The sequence below is a fragment of the Acromyrmex echinatior genome, chromosome 2 (genome assembly GCF_024713525.1).
Source record: "Acromyrmex echinatior isolate Ae372 chromosome 2, ASM2471352v2, whole genome shotgun sequence".
Classification (NCBI taxonomy): domain Eukaryota; kingdom Metazoa; phylum Arthropoda; class Insecta; order Hymenoptera; family Formicidae; genus Acromyrmex; species Acromyrmex echinatior.
The window spans coordinates 11,517,339-11,528,412 of NC_141853.1; positions in this window are offsets into that span (position 1 = coordinate 11,517,339).

Consider the following 11,074-nt stretch of genomic DNA (forward strand, 5'->3'; position numbering starts at 1 on the left):
TCGCTGCGACGTGTACTAAGCGCATTTACGCGTTGTTGACGAATGGAGCCGATATTCGCCGCGATATCTCTCTACCCGCGAGAAATAATTTCCGTGTCTCCGATTTCTCGCGCATTATCCATGTTTCGAATGCAGCCGCACGAACCGAGGGATGTTATTGCCTGTATACAACTTTGTAATTCTGTTTCTGCGAGCGAGCAATTCTGTTTCTCATCCGCAGGCGCAGGCAGGGCCGAAAAATTGCCATGCCAAAACCGAGGCCGAATATCCTCCCTACGGAAATAGAGCGAGAACCACTTCGTCGTGATTTCACTTGTCACGCCATCGAGATATCGCTTTCTTCTCGCAACGAGGGAGAAGCGCAGGAACATCCTTCATACGAAGTTAACGTATCATTCTCGATACGACGGCGCGATAGCGACTTCAAGTTCCCACGCCCGAATACGCGGTTCTTCGAAATATTAGATTAGTTCGAGAGATTTGTTCGATTCTCGCAAAGTGAACCGACGAAGCGAGCCTTCGTATTATCTGTAAACTTTTGGCCCAACAAATCGTACGAATATTTTATATCGCAAAGTCACAATTATATTTTTTATGATAAAATCGTACTATTCGACGGTGCTTTCATATTTTATTATAAATTATATTTATAATTAATGTTCGCTTTACCTTTTTAAAAGGTAAAGTTCTTTTGCCTGTTGAAAAACGTTACATTTTCTACAGCGCGAAAGGAGATAGAGAGATGGCGACAGATAAACGTGTAAAAAAATAATAATCCCGATCCTCGACGAAAATCATAAATTTGACGATCCTTTCGGGCTGCAATCCAAAGCGGATATCCTCAAGTTGAGAGCCACTCGGCGACGTGTGTGGTCCGTTCTGGCGGCGAGGTGCCGACACTCGAAGCTTCCCCCTCTTCTTTAGTCGTCGTCGTCGTCTTCTTCTTCTTCTTCTTCTTCTTCTCCAGCTTCTTCCTCTTCTTTCTTCCTCGTCGCATCTTTTTTTCTCATTTTCTCCTCTCCTTCATTGTTAACCTCGCTCTTCCACCCTTTCAGCCCTCGTGGCATCTCGCTTCACCCCGCGGCGCGAACGACATGAGGTCCTTTTCCCTCCTTTGTGCCCTGCCTTCCTTTTTTCCCTCGTCCTTCGCTCGCCGCCTCGTCTCGCGTGCGCGAACGCGCGCGCGCGCGCGCGCGAGCAAGCGAGTGCGAGCGCGTCATTATACACCGCCGCTCGGCACGAATCTACTTTAGGAGGCCTCGCCGTGTCCTCCTCCGATACCTCACCGAGGATATACTACCCTCTCTAGCTCTCCCATTGGCTCGGCTTATTACCAGCTCGTCTAATACCGTCCTCCTTCCTCTCGTTAGCCTCGCTTCGTTTGTACGCTCAGGTGCTCTCGCATCGTCTCCTATCTACGCCGCGCGCGCTTCGGACGAGACCGGCTTCTGGATTGCTAATCCAACGCACAAGCCGGCACCGGAGAGTGTTTTCTGGATACTGAAATGGTGCCGAAGAAAATAATTAGCTGCCCGAGCGAAGCGATCGTGGCTGACGGGTGCGTCGCGTATCTTGTTTCGCCTTCTCGGAACGTTCGCCGTAAACGCGCGGCCAACTAGCATCGTGCCGATTTTGTCACGTTATTACAAATCGTACGATCCTGACTGAGGGGAAAAAAAAAAAAACACGTTGCAGTTTTTACGAAGGAAATACATTCAGGGCATTGTGATGTCGAAATACTTTTGTGGACATACTTGTGTTATGACAGAATATCTGAATACACAAATGATGAAGATGTATTAACTTTGTGCTGTTGTATTGCAAGGATTTATTGGCGCTGAAAAATACAGCTCTGCAATTGTAAAATTCTTTGATATAATTAGTTTATTACATTTAAATCTAATAGACGGACTAAAGATAAGACGAATGCAGTTATTGTCATCTAGACTCGAACGTTACAACAATGAAATATATTAGCTTATCGGAATGCTGAATATCTGATCAAAATATCAAGATACCATAATAATAAAATAATGGGGTAAGGAGATATTCTGGATATCGCAATAATAAATCATCGGAAATTTCATATCCCTTCTATCTCCTCACGAATTCCTGTGGTTGTCAGCGAAAAAATCATTCGAGAGAAGCGCAACGCATACGGACAGAATCCGCATCTCCCGCCAATCTCCCGCCAACTCCTTTCTCTCCCTTTGCGCGAATTCGTTCGCCTGTCGTTACGTCACGCTACCGTGGCGTAACAAGGTGTAGTTTTTACGGGCTCGCAACATAATTAACCGCTCGTTTGCATAGATCCGCAACAGCGAGCCCGAACGTCAAAACATGAGAGCACATCCGCTCGTTCGAGGACGCAGCCGGCCTTATTAGAGCGAATACGCTCTCTCGCTTCTGTTATTTTTCACTTTTAAAAGATTCTTAACCCGTAAGCGCATATTACAAGTGCTGCACTCAGATCCGCGTGAAATTATCCTATTACTTATTTAAAAATTGAAAAACTATCAATAATGATTATACAAATTTTCACAGGTTAATGCGCATTCACGAAAATAATTTATCCCATATTTTTCTTCTTTTTTTTTTCCGTGTAAAACGGCACATTATGTAAAAAATGCAACTTCGATATTTCGCGAAAAACGAAATCGAATAAACTGAATGACCGGATGACGGGGCGTAACAAACAATGCGAGTTGGGGGAATGGGGGGGAGGGGGAGACACGTCGATACCGGAACGTGAAATCGTGGTCGGAGCATTCGCAATCACCAGCACTAGAGGTGTGGATCGAGTTAATATTTTCCCGGACAGTTGCAGCGAGGGGACCGATCGTTGTGGAAAGGGAAAACAAATCACGGCGCGTGTCTGGCATACCAGACCCTTCGTAGGTCGCACCCTTATGTAAAACGTCTAAGTGGCTCTCTCGTAGCGCGCCAAAACGACGAAAATATTTGTCATCGTATCACCCTAAAATCAAATTGAATTCGTGTCTCCGCTTGAATGTTCCTATCACATTAAAGTCATAATTAAACGGAATACATTTTATTTCTCGCGACAAATAAAGATGCGAAATACAGTAAACTACGTATCCCGGTAATAATTTCAATTTACTTATTTTTATTGGCAGCAAGATTATTGACTTTTTTGTTTTAATTTAAGTTTAAAGCTAATATAAAGGGTGCAAAGAATATTTTTAAAAAATCACACATATGAAAAACAGACTTTTTTCTTTCAATATTTTTTAAGCAATTAAAAGACGTTGAAGCAATTAAAAGCACTTGACTTTATTCTAAGGATAGCACTTGTATTTAAAGACAAAGGCCAGCTTTTAATTAACAAAAAAACAAGACAGTATGATTCTCACGTATTCACATTATTTTATCTATGCTCCGTACTTATATCTTTTTATTATCTCAGAATTCTAAAACTTGACAAATTTAATATTCTATAAATTATCATCTCACAGTACAACGCCAAGCCACGCAAATTCCGGCAAAGTGCTTTTCCATCGATCTTTCACCCCCTGTCCGAACTTATCCATCAACCGAATCTCCAGCAGTACGTGGTCCATAAGTTCATTTCAAAATGAAAAATTCGGGGGCCGAGTATCGATTGAATATGGCCCAGTCTGGAAGCCCGAAAAAAATGATACCTGTCAGAGCGAGGATTTTTTTCGGAACTTCAGGTGGTCCCGTTCACTCCTCAAGGAGCAAGCTCGGTTGTTTCTGCGGCTCATTATATTCGTAATAAACGCGCGGCAGGCGGCGGTGCCCGGAGCAACGGCAATTATCCGGATTGCTGTAATGTCAGTGATTAAAAGAACCTAATGAGATATCATTAGAATAGGCGGCCGATCTTTCGCGTCTTCTTGCGCGGTTTGAAATTCCGGTAGCGACGCCGCACCGCTTAAAACGAAGTATGCGAGCGAGTTCGCCCGCATAATTATGGTGGACCGTGGTGAGGCCACGGGGAGGAAGCCCGTGCAGTGGTTATACCCAACGCTGACATCGCGGAATATTTTAAAACGCGAAAGCAATGGCATTCGCGTATTCTCCTGACTTGCGAAAACGGGACAAGCACGCGACTCGAATTAACCAATTTTGAGTTCCCTTTGCCCCTGCGATTTCTAGACGCTCTCGGCTATGATAAGTGGATTGATATTACCCTACATTATTTCCTTACTTTTCATACTAGGAGTTCCTATAAGGATAGATAAGCTAAAAAATATTCTAGGAACAATTATAGTTATCTATTATTGATAGAGATAAAGGCTAGTATTCGGAACGTACAGTTTACGTTACATATATTATAGAATTTCAGAAATAAAAGTACGTTCTGAATACGAGCTAGAATCTTCTATACATATTTGTTGCCAAAAATAGGAGAACAAGAATATATATAAATAAATTACTTTAAATAACGAAGCGCCACTACGATCTAAATGTTAAGATGTTGAACTATTACATATATAAATTCGAATCTTATTGTATATATAAATAAATTATTTTAGTACTGTTCCTAGAGCATTACGCACTTTCGCATCCAATATCCGGGCAACGATATGATCCCGATTCGCAGTAGGCATCTATTTATGTAAGAGGGGTTGAAAATTTGTTAGGGTGTCGCGTGACATAAGCCAAGAGACAGCTTACCGAGATAAGCCATGTCGCCGGGCCGATTATGGTTTTCATAGAGCGACCCCTTGTCGACAGCATCGCCTCGGGTTGGCAGTTCCTTAAGTACACGTGTCATGTCGGGGTACCTTACGTATGATACAGTTATATATGATTAATATATGAGCGAACAGAGAGAGAGAGAGAGAGAGAAGGAGAGAGAGAGAGAGAGAGAGAGAGGGGCAGCCATTGATACTTCATAATCTGTGTACGCGCCTCGTCTAAATAACCTGTCATTGAATATCGAACGGTATATTTAGTGAATCTTTTTTCTGCGAATTTTGACAAGATCTCAACAATGATTTTTCAACTTTCCAATAATATACAAGTTGCTTCAAAAACTGTAATTTCGATTTTGATGCTGCTTTAAGTGATTTAATGACTGCTTTGAGCATAAAATTATCTTGTTTCGATATTTTGTAAAATTTTATATTAATATACGGAAAGAACAATTTTACTGAAAAAAATTTAGATAGGTACAGAAAAAGTAACTTTGTTGGATCAACACAACACAACACAACACAAATCAAAATAGTTATATAGGACGCTAAGCATAGTAAGAAAAAAGTTTTAACATCTATCTTGAACGTTCCACATCATTATTTTGATGGTGCAACAAAATTATTTTGTGACCTGTATATCTAGCTAAATTTTTAAAAACTTTAACAAAACCATATAATATTATTTTCGTACATATTTTTTTGCAATTAGTTTTCTCTCTCTCTCTCTCTCTCTCTCGAACTACATATTAAAATTTTTTAAAGATTTTCTTAAAATTACAAACACGCACCGACTGATTCAAAAGTAGAATACATGCCCGTTTCTTAAAGTTTTAAACGATTGTTTCAATTATCAAAATTCCCGCAGGACGATTCGTCATGTGTCTTATAACTTAGACAGGAGAAATTTCACATAAATGAATTTAAGTAATTATACAAAGGCAGGATTAACTGCTTCGTGGAATTTTATTTTGTTCGCGCCTTCGTCGTTCGCCTGGATTAGCGATTTCGCCCAACGCGCAGTGATGAGAAACGAACGCGATGGGAAGCCTTCGCTGGCACGCTCTACACGCGCGTGCACGCTTACACCGCGTGTGCGTGTACAAGGCCATGGGCGCCCCCAGAATTCAATTTTCAGCTTGATTTGTCAGGCCGTCACTGCCAAGAGGAACTCTCGAAGCCTATTTCGCGCCGCTCGGCTCGCACCGGCAGCTCTCACCAACCAAGCAGATTCTTTCGTTTCGCTTTTTACGACCAACCCGTGAAAGACTAAGAAAAAGAGGAAAGGAGATGGGATTACTACGAGGAATAAGAAAAATCGATGAGCTCGTGAAAAATCACGACACGACTGTACGTTGTAGAATTTGTGATTTTTTTTAACGAATCTTTTGACGAATTTTTTGACTTTCATGAAAAGCCACGTTAGTTTATTTACCAACTGATCATTAAAGTATCAAAAACCTGTGATTTAACATGTCATAATTTTTTAGGAAAAACTCTAAAAATAAATTGGCAGTTTGACACATCAAAAGTAATTATTTATCACGATGTAACCTTATAAACTTTATTCTTTAATAATTAATAATTTGTAAACCGTATTAAATATTTTTCAAGATAATAATTAAAAATAATAATTAAATATATATCAAGCTTCTCATTTTTAAATATCAATTATTTCGTATTTTGTTTCTTACAATATCAACATAATGGACTCAGATGGATAGTCGTAAATGGAAAGAAGTTTTACTAAAGTATCCGAAAATTTAGTCAGATTTGAAAATAATTTTATTCGATCATCACAATAATTATGTAGGACGCTCAAACTGGCTAGAATGTCGAAACTGTTTTCTGCACTGTCCATCATGCTTGAGATTTCTATGTAATTATTTGACGATCTAACAAAGTTATTTTATATATGTAATCTGTATCTAATTAATGTTTAGATGCTTTATTAAAATCGTTCTTTCTGTATACGTATATTATACATTTTATTATGCATATAATAATGTCACAAAATTAAAAAAAATATATAGCTGTAAAAAAGCGAAAAAATATTTGCATTAATCGTAATGCTGACACACATATCTCTCGCAATTACAAATAAAATATGCCACAAGGAAACAACAGTGCCTTCTTAACGTATATAAACGACATGCTGCCCGCGATAAGAAATAATTTACCGTGTGAAGAATATAGTCGTTTAATAGTTTCACGCGTTGATTAGTTTCTCGTGATGTTCTTTTAATTGCAATCGTAATTGAAAGCGGCATTCTATATACTTATAGATTTCCGTGACGCTATTTCTGCGGATTAACTCGCGATCTCGAGCACGCCGTAAATAATATCAGTTATAAGTGTAATAGCGCGTACGTCCGTTCATTTGTGTGCGTAATTGCAGGCCTAACCAGTTTGCGGATAGATCCATGTAAATTCCTCGCGATTATAATTCGTTAGCATGTTATCTGAGAAAATGTCTTTCCCATAATGACAAGCAACATCTTGCCTGAGTGTCGCTAACTGATTACTGGAATAGTTGAATCAAACGATTCTCTCGCCTATGATAAATTTTCATTTACTTTATTAATTCTCCAATTAATTCTAATTAAGATAAAATTATTAATTCGCTCAATATGAGCGGAAACGTGCAATGTTATTTAATTAAAGTTTAAATTTAATTCGTTTAAATATTTCAGTATGCGTTTCTAATCTAGCTTGCGTTTTTATTCTTCAAAAATATATCGTTCACTCTATCAAATTCTGAGAACTGATTGAAAATGAACGAATCAGTAGATCATATCAATCAGAATTCCGGTCATCATAGATAATTGAATATCTGATTAGATCTCGACTAGAATTATAATAGATTAAAAATTCTGATTTCCATTTTCCATTACTTAAAATTCTAATTAATGCAACTTCTTTTTTTCAGTGAAGATATATATCGCTCAATTGTCGCGTCATTCGATATGTTAAATTTATCTCCGAGTCTTTCAGTGAAATTTTGACTACATAAAGTATCGAATAAATATGCCTGACGATACCGTCCGATAACAAGAGTGCAGAATTTTCTAAATACATAAAGACGTATATTCTCGACAACGGCGTAATATACGACTCACCGGACGAACGTCTCGTTGCGCCTTGATCGATCGGCGCGGCGTAAGTGCAGGTTCGCGCAAAAGCCGGCCGTAATACGCAATTAATTCCGCCATGTTTCCCCGCAGGCGTATTTGCGCGCATTTTCGTGACGTAGTTTCCACAGACACGGCTGGGCGATCGGACACGTTACTCGCGCACTTGACTGCGGGGTTGCGATCGGCGCGGTCGTTCGCTCGTTATTTCGATCGGCGCGGGCCAACGGATTACGGAGTAAGCGAGCGACGGAGGCAGAGGGCGATAATAAGAGTGGTAGACTGAGAAAGAGTCACGCGAGCGATCGCACACACGTGAGGCGTGCAGAAAAGCGCTCGCGAAGAAACTCGCGCTGCGCTTGGATGCGGTCCGTGGGAGGGAATCGCAGAGGCGCGATCGCGTCGAGATGATTCGGCTCGCCAAGGCAGCTGGCGAAACGAAATCCCGCGATATGATCGTACGCAAAGATTTTATCGCGATATTTATTTCCAACGCCGCGCGACATTTTCCTTAAACGATTTTGTAAGTCACGAATATATATAATAGGTTCGACGATTTTCGTCATATAATACGTCAAAAGTCGTTACGTGATTCCATTATATAATTTATCATTATTATTTTTATATGCATTATTTTAAAAGAACGATTTTACTGTAGTATCTAAAAATTTAGATACAGATGTGAAAATAATTTTATCGGACGGATTGGATCATCGATATTTTATTTATCTCTCTGCCTTTGTGAACGTAACAGCTATCGATCTGAAGAAATCATCACGATCTCTACATCCATAACGCTAGATTCACTAACGCGAGTTCGAAGATGATGTTACCTTAATAAGACGAAACAACAAAATATTATATGACAATCGGAGAGGTAAAAACGGTGAGATGACACTTCCCTCGTAAGCACTGTGATAAAATCGCGTGTCTATCTGGCGACAAAATCTCGCACGACGCGATTAAGAGACATTTGGCTTTAAATTGCAAACTTCTTTCCCCCATCAGCGAGGCTCAACGCCGCGCGCACTTCACGCGTCCCACTCGGCGTCGGTCGTCGCCATTTAATTAACTTATTCATTCCAGCGCGTTGCTCCTAATTAAACGTGAACCGTAACACCTCGGCGCGGCCGAGGCGAAAGCGCCTTCATCGCGGTAAGAAAGATCCGATAAGCGCCGCGCGCGGCCTTAATGAATAGAGAACGCGGCTCGCCCTCGGCCCTCAGGAATCGAGAAGTAAACGAAAACACATTCCGCCATATCGGTTCGTCCGATCGGTCCGCATCGGTGAATGTTTGCTCGGTTCGTTTTTTCGACGAAAGACTTGACGGGAGGGAGTGCGGACTCCCGCGCTTTCGCGGAGATTGAACGATCCTTGCATCGCGCGCTGCCGTTGCCTCTCATTATGAGGGAAGAGATGAACGATAGACTTGATCTCCTCGATCTCGCCGGAACTTACGCTTCACTGTTGTACGGAGTCTTTACGTTTTGCTTCTGCTAGATTATCTCTCCTCACGCTTCCGTAAATATTTTAACGTGGAAAGAAAGCAAGACAAGATAGGAGAAACAAAGTTCAAGTAAATAAAGTAAATTTAATACATGCAGATAAATATTATCAAAATGTATATCTTTCTTCCCTAAGGTCGAAATTCATAGTCGGATCTTATAGATTTAAGACCGTTTTAAGTTACAGTCTTAAGATGTCATGAACCAATCATATTAGCATCTTAAGATATTACTTAAGATGGTTTTAAAATGAGAACAAACTACATCGCTCTAAAACTCGAATTGGTCCAAGAGTCGAAACATATCTTTGTGATTAATTTTAAAAAATATGTAGTTTTAAAAAATAATTCCTTTTCTTAACTGAATATTGTAAAATTCAATACAAAAATGCTATTAGACATCAGAACCCGCTTTGTACTTTTTTTTTACGCGTCGAAAACTAAAATTTTTAGAAGCAATTAGAAAATAAATTCAAATTCGCGCGATTTATTTCCGATAATCGCTTACTCGCCGCGAACGTATCGAATCTGCGACGCGAATTTTGTCAGCGTTGCGGAATTCCTCGGGAATCGTTTTCACAGATACGGTCTTCGGTTCCCCTTCTCAAAAGTATCTGGAAAGCCGCCGTCAGCCATGAAAGTGTCGAAGGGTCGCGATGCGGATTCGCGAGGGGTCGCGAGGAGGGGAGGGGAGGGGAGGGAGAAACTGATTCGACTATCGTGGGGGCGATGGGGCGGAAGGACGGCCGGGGAAAGAGAAAACGACTTGGTTTGTGAAAAGGCGCGGAAAGATGGGCGCCGCGGCGCGTTGAGGGCGCAGGGGGAGACTAAGAGGGGTTAAAGGGAGGGTCAAACGAGGAGAGAGAAGCCAGAAGGGCCCAGAGGAGGGAAAGGCGTGAGAGAGCATAGGCTTATTGATTCCGTGGAGGTTAGTGTATGGCTTACAACACGGCTCTTCCGGTTCTCTCTCGTGCAACACGCGCGCGCAGATACCGTATGTACGAACATATACAGACGTACGCACACAGACAGAGTCCTCCTCTGCGTTCGACGAACGCGTGTCAGAGGTTACGTAAACAGAATGATTGATACATTAGCCTAGTGCCTGCCCTTTCCCCTTATCTTTTATTCGGAGTGTTGAATTGATTTTCTTGGAGCGGGGCGAGGCACTCCAAGGGTGCTCCACGGAAACGTAATGAATCGTGCTTTCCACCCCCTTTTATGACGATGAAATTCAAGCGTCCGGAAGGGAGGGAGCAGGGCGGAATTGTTCGCATCGCGATAGATGAACGATCCGTCGTTGTTATCGGGTAAGAGCCTCGCCGGTTAATTTAACGATCGTAAATTAAGGAGCACGCCGGTAATTGGTTCGCCACGGTGCGCGCGATAGCATCGCGCCACTTCACTCTCTCTCCCACTTTATTTGATTTGAGGATACAATTGCGGAAAGAGAGCGCAAGAGCGTGTATATACTGCCCGATGGCTATCCGATGTACACGCTTAAATTATAAGTGACATATTGCACTTGAGAAATTATACGCTTACACCTAGTATTCACATCTTGCTATTCGCACGCAACCGACTACGTAACTGCTCGTAGATAATTAATTGAACGTTGAATAAACAAACTCGACTGCTATGCCGATGGCGAATTACAAAATATACGTAGCAAACCAACATCAAAGTCGATTTTACGGACGGAAGTTTCTGCTTCGAGAATCTGTTTTATCTCGGGTCGGAAAAAAATGTTCAGTAC